Raw genomic sequence first — 24,940 nt, forward strand, 5'->3', positions numbered from 1 at the left:
AATACCTTACATCAAATTTATTTTCACACTGACAGGATTATAACCCTTCTTTAAAGTTTTCTATTTATAGTATGCAATGTAATATGGAGGTTACTACCTACTTCAAGCATAGAAGGCCCATCCTTTATACTTCACAGGCTTGTAGCACATTTATATCTGAGAATTATTAGTGAAAAGCTTGCTTTAACAGTTTTAGAAATGAAAATCAAGAACATCTGTGACTTTTGTTTGACCCATAGGCAATTACAAGGCAAATGTGCATACTCCTCTAGGAATCACTATAGCAACAAGCAAGTAATTGCTTTAAATAGCATAAGGTGCCTTTGTTGAAATCATTTCAAGTATCCTGAGTTAATTCTGTGTCAATAAAGCACTCATAGACCTTGGATTCTTTAATGAGGGTTCTTTTAAAAAAGAAATTAGAGCTTTGTAATTGATCATTTAAAATTTCAGAAAAATGTAGATACACCAAAGAAAATGTATTCCCCAACTATGAAGACATAATTGGCAATATAGTATCATTTTCATATTCTTAATAATTTTTGCTATACATATACTATATGTATTTCTTATTTCTTACTACGACTTTAAGCCAGTGCTTGAGTCACCTGTTTTCATTGCCTTCTTACAATTATCTTATACAGATATATTATAAAATAAACTCACTTTTAAAATATTTTCTGTGATAAGATTATGAAAGGGCATCCAAAGGGAATCACACACTGGATTTTCTTATTTTATTCCTGTTATCATATGTTGAAAGGTGCTTAGTGCTTTTTTGTGTCAAAACAGGTGAAAAATTCAACTTTCAAAAGGCTATAGTCCCTGGCTTCTTATTTTCATTTTAGCCAAATAAAACAACACTCTACTTATGAATTGAAATTGCAATGCCATTGCATTTTCTGCTATACCATAGAAATAACTCTAAATACTAAAATGTATAAAGTGGAAAATGCTGATAGTATTCCAATTTGTCTCAATTTTAATTTAAAGAAAAAGGTTATGTGTCTCCTGGGGTGAAGAAATGAGTCAATTAGGCATATAAGAATGGGCATAACTATATCTAGCTTACACTAAAAATACTGAATAACAATGACAAATTAGATAATTACTAATAAGTAGATAATTCCAACCCTAAAAAAAAAAAAAGATCTTGCATAGTTAATATACAAATGACTTTTAGAAACATAAACATAAATGTAAGCCAAGGAAACAATCAACTGAGTGAAGAAACAACCTGTGGAATAGGAAAAAATATTTGCAAATCATATATTCAATAAGGGATTATTATTGAAAATACATAAGAAACTTGAATAATTTAACAGTAAGAAAACAAATGACCCAGTCAAAAAATGGGAAAGATCTGAATAGACATTTCTCAAAAGAAGACAGACAAATGGATAAGTATATTAAAAAATGTTTAATGTCACTATTCTTCGGAAAAATGAAAATTAAAACCACTATTAGATATCTCCTCACAGCTGTTAGAATGGCTACTATCAAAAAGATAAAAAGTAGCAAGTGTTGGAAGGAATGTGGAGAATAGGGAATCCTTGGACATTATTAATGAGAATGTAAACAATTATAGGCATTTTAAAAATATGGAAATTCCTCAAAAAATTAAAAATAGCACTACTATATGCTCCAGCAATCCCTCAACTGACTATATATCCAAAGGAAAAGAAATTAGTACGTCAAAAGGATATCTTTCCTTTCATGTTTATTGCAACACTGTTCACAATAGACAAGATATAGAATCAACCTAGGTGTCCATCAACAGATGAATGGATAAACAGCCATATAAATATGTATATCTATTATACACACACACCACGTATAAAGAAGGGAAATCCTATTATTTCCTAAAACATGGATGAAACTGGAGGACAGTATGTTAAGTGAAATTAGTCACGCACAGAAAGACAAATATCACACAGTTTTACTTATATTTTGAATCTTTGAAGGGGTAGAGAGGAGAAAGGTGGTTATCAGGGGATTATCTGGGGGTGGAGAAGTGAGGAGATGTTGTACAAAGGATACCAAATTTTATTCATGTGGAAGAAATAAAGAGACCTAATGTATGACATGGTGACTATAGTTAACGCATTGTATTCTTGAAAATTGCCGAGAGATTATTTTGAGTGTTATTATCACAAAATAAAAGTGAGGTAATGCATGTGTTAATCATCTTGACTAAGCCATTCTATAATGTAGAAATATTTCAAAATATCATGTTGTATACAATAAAAATAAACAATTTGTAATATAAAAAATAAATTAAAAAATAAATGTACAAAAAGGAAATACAGATGGCAAATATGCATGTGAAAAGGTAGTCAAAGTTATTATTATAATAATGAAAATGATCAAATCAGGGTAATTGAGATATGCTGGGAACATTTAAATCACACATTACATGAATGTATTATCACATGTATGCTGAAAATATGTACACCTATTATATATCATTTGAAAAGTTAAATCCAAAATACTGTACACACAAGAATAGCAAAAATTGAAACAAGAACAAAAGCAGACATTAAAAACTGCTGAAAAGTAAAATCTAAAATAATACTGAAAATAACAGTAGAATAGCAAAAATTCAAAGAACAAAAACAGACAATAAAAAGTGCTGACAAGGATGTAGAGAAGCCAGAACTCTCACATAATGCTAGTGGGACTGCAATAGTACAGTCATTTTGGAAGACAATTTGAAAGTTTATTTTGTACTCAAATATACACTTACCAAGAACTGATAAATTTTACTTTTGTATTTACTTACAATAAATAAAAATATTTGTCTTCACAGAGACATGTGCATAAATGTTTATAGCAATGTTATTCAAAATTGACAAGAACTGAAACTAAATTTTTATAATGTGGAGAATAGATTAAAACTTACGGTATATTCAGACAATATAATATTATTTAACAATCAAAATGAATGAACTATGGGTACATTCAGCAGTATAGATAATTCTCAGAATCAATGTGATAAGTGAAAGAAGCCAGACACAGAGGGTCTGTAGTGTATGGTCCCATGTACATGATATTTGAGGAGAGAAAAGTCTATCGGGATAGAAATACTATCAGTAGTTTTTGAGGGTCCAGAGTTTGAGTGGTGTTTATTGACTACAAAGAGGTATGAGGGAACTTTTTCAGATAACAGACATATTCTGTATTTTGATTATACATCTATTTAAATTAAGCAAATTATATATATACAAGGGTTGAATTTTACTGTATAAAATTATATCTCAATAGATTTAATTTTAAAAAACTTCTCAGGAAGATAAAGGAGGAAATAATATCCATGAAACAAGAACAAGGCACTGAGAAACAAGAATAGGCAGCTGTGAAACAGAGGTGATGGAGAAGAAATATTTGAAGTAAAATTTATAAAACTTTTTCAGAATTGAAGACATAGATCTTCATATTGGCCTGTTATCACTGAAAACCAAGGACAATTAAAACTAAATAGATAAAAAGAACCACTGTAGTAAAATAGCAGAATCTGAAGAATAAAAATATATTTTTCAATACGACTTAACAAAAATAAGTAATACTGACAATTTTACATTACATATGGAGAAGTCAGAAAAGAAACATGTTCTAAGAGAAAAAGTAACTACAATATGCAATTATTTGTTCACATAAGCTGACAATAAGTAGAAAAATAACAATACCTTTTTAAATATATAAAACAATTTTATTGTCAAATGGATCTTTCTAAAAGAACTACTAAAGAATTCAGTTTGCCAAGAAGAGAAATACAAATAGAAGGAGTGAAGTTGATACCAGAAGCGAGATTTAGAAAACACACACACACACACACACACACAACACACACACACTTTTTTTTTTTAAATAAATGAATATCAAGATCTCAGGTTGAGTGTAGGAAAGCTTGGAAAATTTGTGATTACAAGTTTGGCGACTGGGCATATTTGTATCTTTTTAAACTCCATTCAAGATTTATTTGCTTCTTTTTGATGTTAAAATATATGAAAACTACTTCATTCTCCAAAACATGTTATTTTTGAAATTCTAAGAGAAAATTGCTGAATTGTCAATATTATTTCCCAAGTAAGATTCTTTTTTCTTTTCTTTAAAGTAATGGTGTTGGTTATTTTCAATTACAATAATGTTGTGTAGTCTAGTTACTAGAAATATATTTTTAAAAAGGTTGAAAACACAGCAAATTAAAATCACCTTCATAAGATAAACCACAGTGACATATGGACAAATATAAAAATGTATTAACTTATTATTAACTTTATTACTAAAAGTTTAACAGTAAATTATATAAATTTGATATTATAAGAAAGAAGCAGTAATTACAGGGATTAGCAAACAATGGCCTATGGGCTAAATCCGGCCTGCTTCCAATCTCTGTCGATAAAGTTTTGTTGGAACACAATCAGGTACATTTATTTTTGTATTGTCCATGGCTGCTTTCATACTACAATGGCAAAACTGAGTAGTTGCAACAGAAACATTCTGGTTTTCAAATCCTAAAACATTTACTATCTGTTGTTTTACAGACCTGTCAGCCTCTGCACTGCTCATACAGGCACCATGGGAACATCTGTGATACTACAGACACTTTCAACTAAGTTAAAAAGAGAAAGTTGCCCTTTCTTTTTAATAGTATAGGACAAAAGGAGATAATTCTCTTTAACTTTTGAACTTAAAGATTTGAGTGATGGCAATGACAGAATTTAAGAGATGCAATCCTGAAAACTAAAATTGTACATTGATTGAATAATATATTTTCTAAACATGTATTTTTATACTTTAACTTAAGATTGCTGCTTGGACTAAACATTTTTCTAATATTTTAATCATAAGCATTCTGCTTTACAGAATCATTTCTTAAAAATATTCTTACACTTTTGCTCTAGAGTAATTTTCAGTCAGGGGCGATTTTGCCCCTCCAGGAGAAATTTGGCAACGTCTGTAGACATTGTTCCTTGGCATAGTTCTAGTGGAGGAAGAAAAACATGCTACTGGCATCTAGAACAAAAGGCCAGTTGCTCTCTTAACATTACAATGCATAGGACGGGCCCCACAACCAGGGACTCTTCACCCCAAAATGTCAATAGTGCTGAGGGTGATACATTTTCCTATAGGCATATGGGAAAACAAAGTAAAACAGAACGGAACAACAACAAAAAAACACAAAGTAATTAGATTTCAAGATAAAAATATTATTTCAGAATTCCCATCTCCAGAACAGCTTTTATTGTAATATACACCAATTGCAGCATCTTTCTGAAGAAAAATAAGGAGGCTCTTTACAGCAGACATCATGTAATAAACAGTGAACAATCACAAGGATCATAAGTTTAGGAACTTTTTAGGAAGTTCCTGAAAATAATTTCCCTGCAAGGAAAATTAACTGTTAGTATGTTGATTTTGTTTTCTGTAGAATTCAGTGTTAAGGTTTCACTTTTTCAAGGACTCTTTCTTAACATGGCCTTGTTGCTATCTCATCTTTTTTGAAACCACTGTATGATCACATGACAAAGCAGTTTCAAAGTTTTTGCATGTTAAGGCAGTGTGTCTTTGACTAAGGAAGAAAGGTAAGAGTGTCCCACAACATAACTTGTTAACTAATAGTTACATGCAGTTTTTAAAGATTTTTGTTTGTTTGATCTTATAATTTCCAGCACCAAAAATTTTCACAAAAATTAGAGTTATGACATGGTCTAATCTCCATAATTCTGTTCATGTTATTCCTCAGTTTTTGCAAACCTTTTGTCTAAAAAATAAGTGTAATAATCTTTCTTCCTAAAGTTACTATTAATTATCTACCTTAACATTTGTAATGATCTTAAACTATTTAACATTTTCTTTTCATTCCTTCTTTCTTTCTTTTTCTTTTCTTTTCTTTCTTTTTTTTTATTTATTTATTTATTTTTTTATTTTTTTGTGCTTTTAGAGACCTAGTCTTACTCTGTTACCCAGGCTGGAGTGCAGTGGCAGGATCATAGCTCACTGCAGTTTTGAAGTTCTGGCCTCAAGGGATCCTACCACTTTAGCGTTTCATAGCACTTCTTGATTAGCATTAAGTATTGCAGCATTTCTTGTTGTAATGTCAATTATTTATTCATATGTCAAATAGGTGATAAAAATCAATATAAAAACAAGACTTTTGCTCAGTTACATTTTTTTGTGGTGATTGTTGATATATACCCATTAAACAAATTCATATATTTCCCTAATGTTTTTCTATATGTCATGTTTGAACAGGATTTTGTAACTATCATTAAAAACAATGCAGTGTTTCAAGAGTAATATTGATTCTTTGTTAAAAATTTAGACACAATTGTATTACATAAAGACTAAACAACTTACAATTTTGAAAATGCATACACATTTCATATACTACTCTTTAAAAAAAAATATATATATATATATATTTTCCTTCCAGGAATACATATGTACGTTTGTTATATAGGTAAAGTCGTGTCAGAGGGGTTTGTTGTACAGATTATTTCATCACCCAGTTATTAAGCCTAGTACCCAATAGTTATTTTTTTTCTGCTCCCCTTCCTCCTCATACCCTCTACCCTCAGGTGGGACCCAGCCTCTGTTGTTCTCCTCTTTGAGTCCATGTGTTCTCATCATCTAGCTCCCACTTATAAGAGAGAACATTCACATACCACTCATAATCCATCCTTTTACTTCAAGAAAAATTATGAAAATATAGCATAAAATTTGTGCACATCATTGTTCTTGTATTTCTTTATCATATTCCATTGTTTTCATTTGGTAAGATATTTTTCATCATTTTTATATTTCGTACCCGATATATTAATTTTTTACCTATATGTTAAATTATATTTTCCTAGTTTTACTGTATGTTAAATTTAAACTTTACGAACAATCCTTATGATGTGTATAACTTTATTTTTTATGTTCAAGTATAGAAATCTTAGGTTTTGGCCGGGTGTGGTGACTCGCACCTGTAATGCCAGCACTTTGGGAGGCCGAGGCAGGTGGATCACGAGGTCAGGAGATCAAGACCATCCTGGCTAACACGGTGAAACCCCGTCTCTACCAAAAATACAAAAAATTAGCCGGGCGTGGTGCTGGGTGCTTGTAGTCCCAGCTACTCGGGAGGCTGAGGCAGGAGAATGGCTTGAACTAGGGAGGCGGAGCCTGCAGTGAGCCAAAATAGCGCCACTGCACTCCAACCTGGACGAAAGAGCGAGATTCCGTCTCAAAATGATAAAAAAAAAAAAAAAAAAAGAAATAAATCTTAGACTTTATAATTTTTGCTTGTGCATACAAAAATTTTCTTCTCTGCTAAGGTTATATACATTGGCCTTACTTTCTTTTGCATCTATTACAGTTAATCTGAATTAATTTTCACAAAAATTGTAAGTTAGGTGTTTTTCTTAAATAAAACACTAACTGGTTTTAAAGAAAAGTCCCATTATGTATGAATTGTAATGGTTTTCTCAAATCTACACTTTCAATTCCCTTATTCTCTCAATTTCCCACAGAAACAAAAAGGTTCATAAAATATAGAAAACCATCTCACTATTATGCCTAATTCACAGACTTCAAAAACATACCTGAAGGCGAGCCCTCTGAAATACATAGGTAGGTACACAGTGTCCTATATAATTTCATGAAATGTCTCATTGTATTTACTGGTAATAAAAATTTTCCTCAAAAAATAAAAAAGTAAAGTTTGTTATATAAAAATAGGCTCAGTGGAGGGAGTGTCTGACTTCTCCAAACTTTGTCTAATCTAGAGATATGAGAGTATTTGTACTAATGAGATAAGTGCAGATGATAAAGAATAGGATAGTCTGAGACGAATAAGAAATAACAAAACCTGGCAGAAACACAACAAAAAAAGAAAACTTCAGGCCAATATTTTTGATGCACATTGATGCAAATATCTTTAAAAAATACTTGCAAACCAAATCTAGCAGCACATCAAAAAGTTAATTCACCATAATCAAGTAGGCTTCATCCCTGGGATGCAAGGTTGGTTCAACATACACAAATCAATAAATGTGATTCATCACATAAACACAACTAAAGACAAAAACCACACGATTATCTTAACAGATGCAGAAATCCAACATCCCTAAACGTTAAAAACTTTCAATAAATCAGATATTGAAGGAATATACTTCAAAATAATAAGAGCCATCTATAACGAACCCACAGTCAACATTATACTGAATGGGCAAAAAGCTGGAAACATTCCCCTTGAAAGCCAGCACAAGAGAAAAATACTCTCTCTTACCATTTCTATTCAACATAGTATTGAAAGTCCTAGCCAGAAAAATAAGGCAAGAGAAAGAAATAAGGGGAATCCAAATAGGAAAAGAGAAAGTCAAACTATCTCTGTTTGCAGACAACATGATTCTATATGTAGAAAACCCCATGGTCTCCACCCAAAAGCTCATTGAACTGATAAGCAACTTCAGAAAATTTGCAGGATACAAAATCAATGTACAGAAGTTACTAGCGTTCCTATACACTAGCAACAGACAAACCAAGAACTGTATCAGAAAGTCAATCCCATTCACAATTGGCACAAAAAGAAGAAAGTACCTCGGAATACAGCAAACCAAGGAGATGAAAGATCTCTATCTACAATGAGAATTACAAAACACTGTTTAAATGAATCAGAGAAGACACAAATGGAGAAAGCTCCCATGCTCATGGATAGTAAGAATCAGTATCATTAAAATGGCTATATTACTCAAAGCAATTTACAAATTTAATACTATGACTATCAAACCACCGAAGACATTTTTCACAAAACTATTGTAAAACTCACATGGAACCAAAAAACAAAAAACAAACAAACAAACAAACAAACAAAAAGAGTTCAAATCCTAAGCAAAAAGAACAAAACTGGAAGCATTATATTACCTGACTTTAAACTATACTACAAGGCAACAGTAACTGAAACAGCATGGTACTAGTGCAAAAACAGGCACATAGACCAATGGAAACATATTCTTTTTTTTTTTTTTATTCAAAACAATATTAATTGAATGACTTCAAAGTATCAGGCCTTCTTAGAGACTACATTTACTTGCAGAATTCTATTCATCATCAGAATTCTTTTTTAGGATTAAGCTCTTCTTCACTTTTGACAGTTATCATTATCTTATTCTTTTTCTTATTAATTCTGAAATTTCTAAAATATATTATTAGTCAAATCTGATGTTTCCTGGAAGTCTACAAAAATATTTTAATGGCCAATATTTTGTTCAATCTACTTAGCAAAAATGTTCGTATATTTAATTCAATGAAAAGTAAGTTTTTAAATAGAAACTTAGAGAAAAATAATAGACTGACTGAGTCTACAGATTATAGAACCTAAAGTTTAAAAGTATTCAAGAATATGTGGAAACCCATTAATCTTTAAATAATCAATAATAATGCTATTATAGAAAAAAATGTGGTTTTCTCATTTAATGATGGTTGAGGGGAATTATCCTGTATCTGGCTTAGAGTGTGGAAAGCAATTATCCCATTTTTACTGTAATTTTTCCTCTGCTCCTAATTTATTAGAGAGAGAAAGAGATCCAAACTTGGAAGATTTAAGATTTTTCATTTGAAAAAATTAGAAGATTGTTATAGATTAATTCTAAACTTTTATCTTTAATATTCTATATGTTTATGCTATGTTTAATAATTAATATCAGTATTAATATTTATAACACAATTTTCAGTATATAATTCACATTCTTTCATTTAAAACAATATTTACTATATGTATGTTTCTGTCAGATACTTTTCTGAGTAGCTATTAACTGGATTTCCATAGATAAATAAATGGTTTTTATTTGGTTGCAGAAAAATGAATTATTCTCAATAAATTGCACAACTGTCAATGGTAAAATTCAGTATTCTGACAATAAATTTATGCAATATGCAAATGCATTAATAATTAACTTTTTAATGGTTGTGAACAATGCAAATATTTTAACTTTAAGTACATTAATAATAAAAAAATAGTAAATTGGAATTAGATATTGAAGTAGGCACTTAGTTTTAGAAATGAAATTAATAATTTTTATAATCAAAATGCCTAATTTGGTTGGCTAGAAAAGGTCAATCACCATCTAAGTTCTCACATTTTCTGGGTTATTACTGGAATATATTTTCTCTGAACTTAGAGCTCATTAAAGATGCATAGTCTAAAGTTCTGACATTCAATATTTTTTCTCTGATTGAGAGAACGAGTTTACAGCGTTCTTTTTATTTTTTTCTTTTTTGAAGCAGATGAAAAAGAATTCTTGGTCTTTAAAGAACATCAGAGAGCCTTTTCAAACAAACGCTAATATAATCATTAATAATTAAGCTGTATAGAGAAATCTCATGTACTCAAAATTCTGAGACCAAATTTGACTTAAGAATTTAAAGGGATTCTCACAGTCTTATTATTATAATTGATGCACAGAGAGTACTCATTATGTCTACTAAATCTGAACCAGATCCTGATGTCTAAAAATACTTGTCAAATTGCATGTTATATAAGCCATGATTGTAATTAACTCATTTATTCAACCAATCTTATGAAATATCTACTATACACTTTTGCTGAGCACCAAGGCTACCATACTTGAGGAAAAAAAAAGACAGTCACTTTTCTCAAGGCATTGACAGTCTAGTGAAATATTCATAGACTAATCGGTCGCAAGTAATGTCAAATACTCACTATACAGATTATAAAATGAATGTACAAGGTATTATACATCAGAATAAAAATGTAAAAGGAATAAAATATTCTCCAAGTAAATTTAAATCTTAGAAAACCAAAAATATCTACTTTTTATTTTTAAAATTTGTAATTTTCCATTTATTTCATGTAAATACTTTAAAATTATCAGAAGTATTATTACGTTTATTATCTCAATATGGATTCAACATTTAGTTCATCCTGCTTTCAAAAAAACAAATGTCATATCTTAGCTATTGTGAATAATGTTGCAATGAGCATGAGTAGATAGCTGTTTAACACACTGATTTCATTTCTTTTGGACATATATATATACCCACTAGTGGGATTGCTGGATCACATAGTGAGGCTATTTTTAATTTTTTGAGGAACCTCAATACTGTTGGTCATAATGGCTGTACTAATTTACATTTCTATCAACAGGGAGCAAGGGTTTCCTTTTCTCCATATCCTCACCAACAGGTACCTTTTGTCTTCTTTTTTTTTTTTTTTTTTTTTTTTTTTTTGAGACAGAGTTTTGCTCTGGAGTGCAGTGGCATGATCTTGGCTCACTGCAACCTCCGCCTCCCTGGTTCAAGCAATTCTCATGCCTCTCAGCCTCCCAAGTAGTTGGGACTACAGGCACTACAGGCACGCGCCACCACACCCAGCTTTTTTTTTTTTTTTTTTTTTTTTTTTTTTGTATTTTTAATAGAGAAGGGGTTTCACCATGTTAGCCAGGATGGTCTGCATCTCTTGACCTTGTGATCTGTCCACCTCAGCCTCCCAAAGTGCTGGGATTACAGGCGTGAGCCACCATGCCCAGCCATTTTTTTTTTTTTTTTAAATCATACTTTAGTCTGGAATACATATGCGGAATGTACAGATTTGTTAAATAGGTATACATGTGCTGGAAACCATCATTCTCAGCAAATTAACATAGGAACAGAAAACCAAACACTGCATGTTCTCACTCATAAGTGGGAGTTGAAAAATGAGAACACATGGACACAGGGAGGGAAACATCACACACTGGGGCCTGTAGGTTGGGGTGGGGGGTTGGGGGCTAGGAGAAGGACAGCATTAGGAGAAATACCTAATGTAGATGATGAATTGTCTTTTTAATAACCATTCAAACAGGTGTGAGGTGATACCTTACTTTGGTTTTGATTTATACTACCTGGTTTTAGTATGTTGAACATTTTTTATACAACTGTTGCCATTTGTATGTCTTCTTTTGAGAAATGTGTATTCAGATCCTTTGCGTAAATTTTTTTCTGTTAATTTGAGTTTCTCATGTATTTTGGATGTTATCTTCCTATCAGATGTGTGGTTTGCAGTTATTTTCTCCCATTCCCTAGATTGTCTCTTTACTTTATTGAAGGCTTCCTTTTCTGTGCAGAAACAGAAAAGGAAGTAGTTTTATGTAATTATAGTTTTATGTAATCCCATTTGTCTGTTTTTAGTTTCATTTCATGCAATCCCATCTCTCTATTTTTGCTTTTCTTGCTTGTGTTTTTTGATGTCATATCCAAGAAATATCACTATCCAGACCAATATCACTATCCAGTCCAAAGTCAGGAAGTTTTTTTTTTCTGTTTATTTCCTAGTAGTATCCATTTATAGATGAACGAAGAAAATGTGGTATATAATGGAATATTAGTTTTTTTTAAAAGAGAAAATACTGCTATTTTGGCATCATGGATTAACTTGGAGGACATTAGAAAAGGTGGAATAATAGACACAGACAAAATCACATGATTTCACTTACATATATAGTATAAAAAAATTGAACTTATAGAAGTTATAGAAGCAGAACTTATAGAAGCCGAAAATAGAATAGTGGTTGTCACAGGCTGGGAAGTAGGGGAAAATGGGGAGATGTTGGTCAAAGGATATGAAGTTTGAGTTGTATAGATTAAATAAATTCAAAAGATCTAATATGTGGCATGATGGTTATAGTTGATAATACTGTATTGTATACTTGAAATTTGCTAAGAGTATAGAAATTACATGTTGTTACCACAAATATGTGTATAATAGGTAACTATATACAGTGATAGATATGTTAATTTGCTTAATTATGGTAATCATTTTATATTATATATATATATCAAAACATAACATTATATACCTTAAACAGATACAATACAATTTTTTAAGATTATACCTCAATAAAGTTGGGAAGAAAAGAAAAAGAAGTCGTACAAATTAAAAAAAAAAAAAAAACACTAAGTCATTCAAACTACAAATTAGTGCAATATATATAGGTGTTGTGTATAATACATCTGGTTTCACAAATCTAAGAGAAATCCTAAATATGTGACTTTCTATATTATTTCAAAAACTTTTATCTTCTTTTCAAGCTATAGGTTGCTTTTCACTATGATATCCTATATAAGGAGGAATGAATACTTAAACACACAAATATTCTATGATGAGATAGCGGTTTAGCTTACCTTATCTCACTAATAAACTACAGGCAAGCAAATGGAACAAAGTATATTATTTCTCTGTATTCTTTCTTCTATACAGGAAAGAAAAATTGACACCCTAGGAGCAGATATGTATTTAAAACCTGGATCTGATAGTGACTAGGTACATGATTCTGAGAAAGTTTACAAACTAACAGTGCCTCTGCTGGTAAACACTGCAAAATAAATGGTAGTTATTCTTATTGTCATCATCAAAATTATCATCAGTTTCATCACTTATGTTAATAATAAGCAATGTTTACTTCAGCAAATCTGGATAAAATGCAGAATTGATAAGAATGGGCACTTAATTCATATTTCTTTCCACAGCAGTACAGGGGATATGTCCTAGGCACTACACATTTATCTAATGTTTAACAATGGAATACATTATTTAAATTGGCTATTTACACATTTTTTATGCTCTACACCAGTCCACCTAAGGCTTAAAGTTGGTGAAAAGTATTTAATACAAGATTAAAATCATGCATTAATAGAAAATATGTAGGGAAATAACAAAGCATTTGATCCTGTGCATGATTAAGGATGACACCAATTTGATTCTAAACCTTTTTTTTTTTTTTTTTTTTTTTTTTGAGGCAGTCTCACTCTGTTGCCCAGGCTGGAGTGCAGTGGCATGATTTTGACTGCAACCTCTGCCACCAGGGTTCACGCGATTCTCCTGCCTCAGCCTCCCAAGTAACTGGGATTATAGGTGTCCGCCACCATGCCCAGCTGATTTTTTTTGAATTTCTAGTAGAACCAGGTTGGTCTTGAACTCCTGACCTCAGGTGATCCACCCGCCTCAGCATCCCAAAGTGCAGGGATTACAAGCATGAGCCACTCCATCCGGCCTTAATTCTAATCTTTCAAGATATTTTTTAAAATAGACTTCATTGTAACTCTTATTTTTTTAAGCTGGGACTAAAAGAAAAAAAAAATTCCTACCAAAAATGCAATAGCACATTTTAGAAACCAGTATTTGTCAACATCTCTCGATACAGAGTGAGAGTATATATCCATACAAAATTTAGTATAATACATTTTATAAAATCAACACATGATTCAATAATAAACATATATCTGTTAAACTGACACTCTTGAAGTGTAAATTTAATTCTCTATATTGAAAAGAATGGGTTTCTTGTTATTAATTTATCTATTTGATTACTTAATGTGTATTAAACAAATAGTTGAAGACATTCTAGATGTCAAGCATGGTATTATATATCATACATACAAATAAATATAAGAATTGCTATGCTTTTATAAGAAACTCACTGTCCAGTGAAAGGAGAGTTAAATAAGAAAATAAACATAATGCAATACTGGAAAGAATGAACGAATGACTTGGTAGCACAATATGCTGACATCTAAGGAAAACGGAGGTAGAAGAAAAAGCTGTCTAAAGAGTGATATATGAAAGAAGTCTCAAGTGATTTAGTTGGGAAGTATTTCTAAAAACTAGAATTTAATTAAGAAGTATAAAGAAAATTATAACATATGGTAAGAATTTTTCATAAAAAATGTAATTTCTAAAAGCAGTTATCTTAAGAGCAATAAAAAATAAACTATCTTCCTTTTCCAGCCATAATGTTATAATATACACCGGATTTAACCTTCTGCTCTAAACAACTAGAAAACTGACCAGTACAACTAAAACAAGGGTTTTACATTTCGGACAACAGACTAGAAATGCCAGTGAACTCTTTGATTATCCCATCATACTGTCTGGAGAAAATCTCTGGTCTTCTGCACAGATTGTGGGAACACAAATGGAACATGGCATTCTCCATGAGTAGAGAAGATAGAGTTGAGAACGCAGGAAGGCAAAAATAAATAGAATTTTCTGTGCACAGTACCAGAGAGAAGTGAGTTGCAGAGATTTCCAGAAACCTGCATAGGGTTAGCCTTAAGTCTTCAACTGAGCACTGATCATCATAATTATGTGAGGAAGCTATGATGTTTGGAAAAAGCCACCAGAAAAGAACAGATCCAACAGAAAACTGATAAGAATAGAAAGCATATAGCTGAGAAATGTGTGCAGAGGAAAGCAAGACACATGATGGAGAAGAAGGCCTAGAAAACAGAGCTAGTGAAGGAAAATGAACATGAAAAATAGACCAGAAATTAGCATCTAAAAAAGGAGAAAAATCAGTGAGCGTAGTGCCAAGAACTTTCCCTAGTCAAATATAATAGTTTAAAACACAGTTTCTCTCTCTGGGCAGGGCATATCTGAAAGAAAGGCAGCAGCCCCAGTCAGGGACTTACAGATGAAACTCCCATCTCCCCGGGACAGAGCACCTGGGGAAGAGGCAGCTGTGGGCACAACTTCAGCAGACTTAAATGTTCCTGCCCACCAACTCTGAAGAGAGAAGCCGATATCCCAGCACAGGGCTTGAGCTCTCTGTTAAGGGTCAGACTGCCTCTCAAGTGGGTCCCTGAACCCAGTGACTCCTGACTGGGAGATACCTCCCAGCAGGGATTGACAGACACCTCATACAAGAGAGCTCCAGCTGGCAACTGGCAGGTGCCCCTTTGGACGAAGCTTCCAGAGAAACAAACAGGCAGCAATCGTTGCTGTTCTGCAGTCTCTGCTGGTGATACCCAGGCAAACAGAGTCTGGAGTGGACCTCTAGCAAACTCCAGCAGACCTGCAGCAGAGGGGACTGACTGTGAGAAGGAAAACTAACAAACAGAAAGGAATAGCATCAACATCAACAAAAAGGACATCCACACAAAAACCCCATCTGAAGGTCACCTGCATCGAAGACCAAAGGTAGACAAATCCACGAAGATGGAAAAAAAAAAAAAAAAAAAAAAAGGCACAAAAAGGCTGAAAATCCAAAAACCAGAACTCCTCTTCTCCTCCAAAGGATCACAACTCCTTGCCAGGAAGGCAACAAAACTGGACAGAGAATGACTTAGATGAATTGACAGAAGTAGACTTCAGAAGGTGGGTAATAACAAACTCCTCTGAGCTAAAGGAGCATGTTCTAACCTATTGCAAGGAAGCTAGGAACCTTGAAAAAAGGTTAGAGGGATTGCTAATTAGAATAACCAGTATAGAGAAGAACATAAATGACCTTAAGGAGCTGAAAAACATAGTACAAGAACTTCATGAAGCATACACAAGTATCAATAGCCAAATCAATCAAGCTGAAGAAAGGATATCAGAGATTGAAGATCAACTTAATGAAATAAAGCATGAAGACAAGATGAGAGTACAAAGAATTAAAAGGAACGAACAAAGCCCCTGAGAAATATGGAACTATGTGAAAAGAACAAACCTTCATTTGATTGGTGTACCTGAAAGTTAAGGGCAGAATGGAACCAAGCTGGAAAACACTCTTCAGGATATTATCCAGGAGAACTTCCCCAACCTAGCAAGACAGGCCAATATTCAAGTTCAGGAAATATGGAGAACAGCACGAAGATATCCCTTGAGGAGAGCAACCCCAAGATGCAGAACCCTTAGATTTCCCAAGGATGACATGAAGGAAAAAATGTTAAGAGCAGCCAGAGAGAAAGCTCGGGTTACCCCAAAAAGGAAGCCCATCAGACTAACAGCAGATCTCTCTGCAGAAACCCTACAAGCCAGAAGAGAGTAGGGCCATATTCAACTTTCTTAAAGAAAATAATTTCAACCCAGAATTTCATATCCAACTAAACTAAGCTTCATAAGCAAAGGAGAAATAAAATCCTTTACAGACAAGCAAATGGTGAGAGATTTTGTCACCACCAGGCCTGCCTAACCAGAGCTCCTGAAGGAAGCACTAAATATGGAAAGGAACAACCAGTATCAGCCACTACAAAAACATACCAAATTATAAAGACCATCAGCACTATGACGAAACTGCACCAAGTAACGGGCAAAATAACCAGCTAGCGTCATAATGACAGGATCAAATTCACACATAACAATATTAACCTTAAATGTAAATGGGCTAAATGCCCCAATAAAAAGATACAGACTGGAAAATTGGATAAAGAGTCAAGACCCATGGGTGTGCTGTATTCAGGAGACCTGTCTCACACGTATAGGCTCAAAATAAAGGGATGGAGAAATATTTATCAAGCAAATGGAAAGCACAGAAAAGCAAGGGTTGCAATCCTAGTCTCTGATAAAACAGACTTTAAACCAACAAAGATCAAAAAAGACAAAGAAGGGCATTATGTCGTGGTAAAGGGATCAATGCAACTGGAAGAGCTAACTATCCTAAATATATATACACCCAATGCAGGAGCACCCAGATTCATAAAGCAAGTTCCTAGAGAGCTACAACGGGACTTAGACTCCTATACAGTAATAGTGAGAGACTTTAACACGCTACTGGCAATATTAGACAGATCAACAAGACAGAAAATTAACAAGGATATTCAAGATTTGAACTCAGCTCTGGACCAAGTAGACCTAACAGACATCTACAGAACTCTCCACCCCAAATCAACAGAATTTACATCTTATCACCACCACATCACACTTATTCTAAAATTGACCACATAATTGGAAGTAAAACACTCCTCAGCAAATGGAAAACAATGAAAATCATAACAAACAGTCTCTCAGACCACAGTGCAATCAAATTAGAACTCAGGATTAAGAAACTCACTCAAAAACACACAACTACATGGAAACTGAACAAATTGCTCCTGAGTGACTACTAGGTAAATCATGAAATGAAGGCAGAAATAAAGAAGTTATTTGAAACCAATGAGAACAAAGACACAATGTACCAGCATCTCTGGGATACTCCTTAGTGTTTAGAGGGAAATTTATAGCAGTTAATGCCCACAAGAGAAAGTGGGAAAGATATAAAATCGACACCCTAACATCACAATTAAAAGAACTAGAGAAGCAAGAGCAAACAAATTCAAAAACCAGCAGAAGACAATAAATAACTAAGATCAGAGCAGAACTGAAGGAGTTTGAGATACAAAAAAAAAAATCAAAAAATCAGTGAATCCAGGACCTGTTTTTTTGAAAAGATTAACAAAATAGACAGACTACTAGCTAGACCAATAAAGAAAAGAGAGAAGAATCAAATAGACACAATAATAAAAAAAAAAGGTGATATCACCACTGATTCCACAGAAATACAAACTACCATCAGAGAATACTGTAAAGAACTCTATGCAAATAAACAAGAAAATCTAGAAGAAAAGGATAAATTCCTGGAAACATACACCCTCCCAAGACTAAACCAGGAAGGAGTCAAATCCCTGAATAGACCAATAACAAGTTCTGAAACTGAGGCAGTAATTAATAGCACACAAACCAAAAGAAAAGCCCAGAATCAGAGAGATTCACAGCCAAATTATACCAGAGGTCCAAAGAGGAGCTGGTACCATTTCTTCTGAAACTATTGCAAACAACAATAAAAGAGGGACTCCTCCCTAACTCATATTATGAGATCAGCAACATCCTGATACCAAAACCTGTCAGAGACACAACAACAACAAAAAAATTTCAGGCCAATATCCCTGATGAACATCAATGTGAAAATCCTCAATAAAACACTGGCAAACTGAATCCAGAAGCACATCAAAAAGCTTATCCACCATGATCAAGTCAGCTTCATCCCTGGGATGCAAGGCTGGTTCAACATATGCAAATCAATAAACATAATCCATCACATAAAAAGAATCAATGACAAAAACCACATGATTATTTAAATAGATGAAGAAAAGACCTTCGATAAAATTCAACACCCCTTCATGATAAAAACTCTCAATAAACTAGGTATTGATGGAATGTATCTCAAAATATTAGGAGCTATTTATGACAAACCCACAGTCATTTTCATACTGAATGGGCAAAAGCTTGAAGCATTCCCTTTGAAAACCGGTAAAACACAAGGGTGCTCTCTCTCACCACTCTATTTAACATAGTATTGGAAGTTCTGGCCAGAGCAGTCAGGCAAGAGAAATAAATAAAGGACATTCAAATAGGAAAAGAGGAAGTCAAATTGTCTCTGTTTGCAGGTGACATGATTATATATTTAGAATACCCTATCATCTAAGCCCAAAATCTCCTTAAGCTGATAAGCAACTTAAGTGTCAGGATACAAAATCAACGTGCAAAAATCACAAGCATTCCCATACACCAATAATAGACAAACAGCCAAATCATGAGTGAACTCCCAGTCACAATTGCTGCAAAGAGAATAAAATACCTTAGAATACAACTTACAAGGGATGTGAAGGACCTCTTCAAGGAGAACTACAAACCACTCCTCAAAGAAATAAGAGGACACAAACAAATTGAAGAACATTCCACGCTCATAGACAGGAAGAATCGATATTGTGAAAATGGCCATAATGCCCAAAATAAGTTATAGATTCAATGCTGTCTATCAAGCTACTGTTGACTTTCTTCACAGAATTAGAAAAAAACTACTTTAAATTTCATATGGAACCAAAAAAGAGCCTGTATAGCCAAGATGATCCTATGTAAAATGAACAAAGCTGGAGGTATCATGCTACCTGACTTCAAACTATACTACATGACTACTATTACCAAAACAGCATGGTACTGGTACCAAAACAGATATACAGACCAATGGACAGATATACAGACCAATGGAACAGAAGAGAGGCCTCAGAAATAATGCCACACATCTACAACCATCTGATCTTCGACAAACCTGACAAAAACAAACAATGGGGAAAGGATTCCCTATTTAATAAATGGTGTTGGGAAAATTGGCTAGCTATAAGCAGAAAGCTGAAACTGGATCCCTTCCTTACACCTTATATAAAAATTAACTCAAGATGTATTAAATACTTAAACATTAAGTCCTAAAGCCATAAAAACCCTAGAAGAGAACCTAGGCAATCAATACCATTCAGCACATAGGTATGGACAAAGACTTCATGACTAAAACACCAAAAACAATGCAACAAAATCCAAAATTTGCAAATGAGATCTAATTAAACTAAAGAACTTCTGCACAGCAAAGGAAACTATCATCAGAGTGAACAGGCAACCTATAGAATGAGAAAAAAGTTTTGCAATCTATTCATCTGACAAAAGGCTAATATCCAGAGTCTACAAGAAACTTAAACAAATTTACAAGAAAAAAAAAAAAACCATCAAAAAGTGGGCAAAGAATATGAACAGACACTTCTCAAAAGAAGACACTTATGCAGGCAACAAACACATGAAAAAAATCTCATCATCAGTGGTGATTAGAGGAATGCAAATGGAAACCACAATGAGATATCATCTCACGCCAATTAGAATGGTGATCATTAAAAAGCCAGGAAACAACAGATGCTGGCGAAGTTGTGGAGAAATAAGAAAGCTTTTTCTATTTCTAGGAAATGTAAAATATAAGGGAGTGTAAATTAGTTCAACCATTGTGGAAGACAGTGTGTCAATTCCTCAAGGATCTAGAACCAGAAATACCATTTGACCCAGCGATCCTATTACTGGGTATATACCCAAAGGATTATAAATCATTCTACTATAAAGACAGATGCACATGTATGTTTATTGCAGCACTATTCATAATAGCAAAGATTTGAAACCAATCCAAATGCCCATTAATGATAGACTGGATAAAGAAAATGTGGCACATATACACTATGGAATACTATGCAGCCATAAAAAAAAGGATGAGTTCATGTCCTTTGCAGGGACATGGACGAAGCTGGAAACCATCATTCTCATCAAACTAACACAGGAACGGAAAACCAAACACCACATGTTCTCACTTGTAAGTGGGAGTTGAACAATGAGAACACATGGACACAGGGAGAGGAACATCGCACATAAGGGCCTGTTGGTGGGTGGGGATTTGGGGAGGGATAGCATTAGGAGAAATACCTAATGTAGATGGCAGGTTGACAGTTGCAACAAACCACCATGGCATGTATATACATATGTAATAAACCTGTGCATTCTGCACCTGTATGTTATAACTTAAACTATAAAAAAATCAATTAATTAAAAAAAGATTTTCAGTTAAGTTGTGGTTGAATAAAATAACAAACCATTTCCCAGTGTAATATTGATAAGCAAGGAACACATGAATCACAGAGTCTCAGAGTAAGATTTGCTCAAAAGTTACCTTGAGTCAATTAACGGGATTCAGCTGGAAACAAAGAAAAACCTTGAGGGAGAAGTATCAGTCCTAATAAAATGTTCACAGTTAAAACAAAAATAAACGAAAACTGATATATTCATTTCTTGTGTTTTCAAAGTTCAATCAAATATAAAATTGAGGGCATAATTCCTGTGGGGTTAATAAAATAAGTGCATTTATTCAGTCAGTTGATGAAAAATACGTAATTTCATTTACAGCCCCTGTTGGTTTTAAAAACAAAGTATTTTTCAAGTGTACACAATGATACATATATGCCTTCAGGTAGAAATATTACATGATCTAAAAGAACACAATTTTGCTTTATTGATTTCAGGTGTCAAAATGATAAAATACAACTTTATTTCCTTCTATTACAGAAACCTCATCAGGCTGTTTAGAGAGTGATAGAGACACTAGTATCAAAAGAGAGAAAGTACATTAGAAAAGATAAAAATGTATCCAATGTCTAACCAAAATGGTAAGCTACTTAGGAAAACTTCACCCAGAGTAAGAGTGTGATTGAAAATCAAACAGAAAAGTATAGTGCTTAATCGCAATCTTAAATTAAAAGAGTTATCCTTATCATCTGATGTTTCCAAATTATATACAGAATTTTATCCACATGAAAATATGGATTGAATTTTCATGTCTTGTTTCTTCAGGATTAAAATGCTTTTCAGAAAATAAAATATTACAAAAATTTCAAAGGAAAGGTAAAATAAAGAGCATTTTATTTAAAAAGGAAGACATTATTGGAATACAAAAGTTAATGTGGTTTCTACACTTGAAGGTTCTTAGAACTGAAAACATAGAAAGGAGGGGTTAGATATTGCATAACCTCAAGTTGTCAAAGCAGGATGAGGAGTAAGGCTCTTAGGAAGGAAGAGACAACCTCAGGGCAGAAGCAGGGAGTCCAGGGAAGGTGGTAAGAACTGACTCAGAGTATTAGCGAACTAGTGAAGCATTAAAACATATAAATAGCAATTAATAAGATCTAGAGAAGCATTGGAAGCCCCTGGCTAAAGTATGGTCAGGTACACAGAACCACAACAGAGGCAAGAATGTGACCATGTTTAGAAATCAAATGTCAGAATATGGTAAATTAGTCAGCAGTAAGTGAAGAAGTCAAAGGTATGGTACATAGTAATAAAATTCAGGGCAAGCACCAAGTTTAGGTTTCAAGTACTCTAAGCTTAAGGAACTAGACAGGTAGTAAATGAGTTGTGTCAGTAGTTTAGAAACTAAAGAGTATACGGAATTAAATTTAAAAACTGAAAGTTTGAGGACAGGCTAACATTTAGGTGGCACTGTTACAGCAATGTACATAGATAAATTCATATACTCCTCAAAATGACTGCACAAAATTAGTAGTAGCCCTATTTTATAGATGAGCAAACTGAGGCTATGCCATAGAACTTTTCTAAAGACAAAGAGCTAGGAAGTTATAGAATAGAAATTCTGGAATTTATTCACCTTCCAAAATTCTGCCATATTACCAGGCACTGAAATTGAACAACTGAAGGACTTTAAAAAATTTTGGAAAATGCATAAGAACTTTGAGCTAACATTTGTTTCAGTATTGTAGCATTTATATCAACCTTGACTAGCCAGTGAAAAACCTGTAATAAGTGATCTGAGAACAGTGAGAGTTCACCAAAATCATGTAAGCAACATTGTGACTTGGTGATCAGTGCATCTCCTACTTGTTCTTTGAAAGTAACTTCCTCAATCCATCTTTTTGGAGAATGAGACTCATTTGTAATGAATATATGCCCAACTCCAGGTTTTTAGAATGCAAAGAAAGAAGTGACTTTGAAAGTCCTAAGTATTTTTCAGATGAGAAAATTGAGATTAAGACAGGTTAATATATTTAAAAATTTAATAATACATCTGTCCAGGGCAGAGGGGGGAAAAATACCAAACAAACATGTTGAGAATATCTTTCCTCACTTGTTCTCTCTTAGATATTTATGGGGAAAGGTCTTTAGAAGACTGAAGAATATCAACGAATCTATGGTGCTATGCATATTTATTCATGAAATTTTTGTCTGAATCACAAAAAATCTCATATCTCTTTTAAGCTTTCAAACAAAATAATTTTATTTAAAAATAGTTTCTTATTTAAGAAAATTACTAAATTATGAAGAATATAAGCAATTGTTTTTCATGATGTATCAGCCTTGTGCTTAATTTGCCATTAGGAGGAAACAGTAATCTCGAAGAAAGCTAATTTAGTATTGAAGCTTTTAAAAATGGATTGGATTCTATTTCCCCCGTGGCATGTAAAATCCCAACCCCCAATAACTCAGAACGTGATGTTATTTATAAACAGAGTTATTGGAGATGTAATTGTTTAAGATGAGATCGAGACTGAATCCATTGCGACTGGTGTTCTTCTAGAAAGATGATGTGAAGACACATGGGGAGATTACCTGTGACGAGAGGTAGACATTGGAGTGATGCAGCTTCAAGTCAAGAAACATCAAAGCTTGACCACCACCAAGGAAGCTAGGAGGAGGCAAGGAGGGATTGTCCCCTGTAGCTTTCTGAGGAAGCATAACCCTGCTGACACTTTGCTTTAGTACAGCTAGACTCCGGAATTGTGAGACAATAAATCTCTGCTGTTTTGAGACAACCAGTTTCTGGTGTTTTATTATGGCAGACCTAGAAGACTAATATATTACATTGTTCATCAAATATTCACTATTCAAGCATTGGTGTCACAATTAAAATATTTAGAGTAAATATAATCAAATGTCATGTATTCAACATCTACCATCCTCTTTAAATATTTTCTTTTATAGTTCTGTATTTTCTAATTATTACCTCTGTTCTCTCTCTCAATCCTTCAAATTGTATTTGTTTTTCCATTCCATTTTGTCTTTCTGTTACATAAAAATGCACACTACACATACACACACACAGACATATGCATAGAATATTTTAGTTAAAAATCACATGATCAGGGCATTCATAGCTTATGTTATTAAATATTACAGTTAAGTAGAGTTCCTCAATTTGACATGAAGACATAAATCAGTTTCCAAGAATGAGTATAGATGCACAACACTAAACATGTATTTTAGAATCAACATGACTTATTAACTTTTGGTAGATACAGATGTAAGAGTTTCTTTCTGTGCTTCAGGGTTTTAATCAGGAATGTCACTATAAACTTATCAGAGTTTTGCATTATAATGGAGCTGTTGTTACAGACAGTTTCAAAGCTGACAAAAATTTCTGATAAGCCTACTTGTAGCATATCTAAAAATTAGTTTCCATTATTTTCCTTTATTTGTCCTTAGAGAGTGGCTTAAGATGCTTCTCTCTGCTTCATAAAGTTGATTATCAAAATAAAAATAATCCAATGCATCAGAAAATTCCATTAACTCAACCTTCAAAACATGTCCAGAATCTGACGATTTCTCAAGCCTTCAAGTCTGACAGACTAGACTGAGCCATGGCCATTTCTTGCCTGGATTAGGGCATTAGCCTCTTAACTATTTTCCTTTCCTGTCTTCCTGCCCAAACCCCACACATTCATCTGTTCTCCATAGTACAGTCAGAGTGGTCACTCAGATCATTTCACATCTCTGCCCGAACCCCTGGAATAAGTATTTATTTCCACTCAGAATACAAAACAAGGTCTTAAAATTGCCTAAACTTACTGG

The 24,940-nt window shown here is 33.3% G+C and overlaps 1 protein-coding gene across 1 annotated transcript in view; it reads right to left on the bottom strand.

The window, feature by feature from the left end:
* The window catches only part of LOC119620159 (protein eyes shut homolog), a 167,808-nt gene that overhangs the window by 126,307 nt on the left and 16,561 nt on the right, over positions 1–24,940 (bottom strand). The gene's annotated exons all lie outside the window — the stretch shown is intronic.

This window comes from Chlorocebus sabaeus, chromosome 17, assembly GCF_047675955.1.
Source record: "Chlorocebus sabaeus isolate Y175 chromosome 17, mChlSab1.0.hap1, whole genome shotgun sequence".
In the NCBI taxonomy this organism is placed as follows: domain Eukaryota; kingdom Metazoa; phylum Chordata; class Mammalia; order Primates; family Cercopithecidae; genus Chlorocebus; species Chlorocebus sabaeus.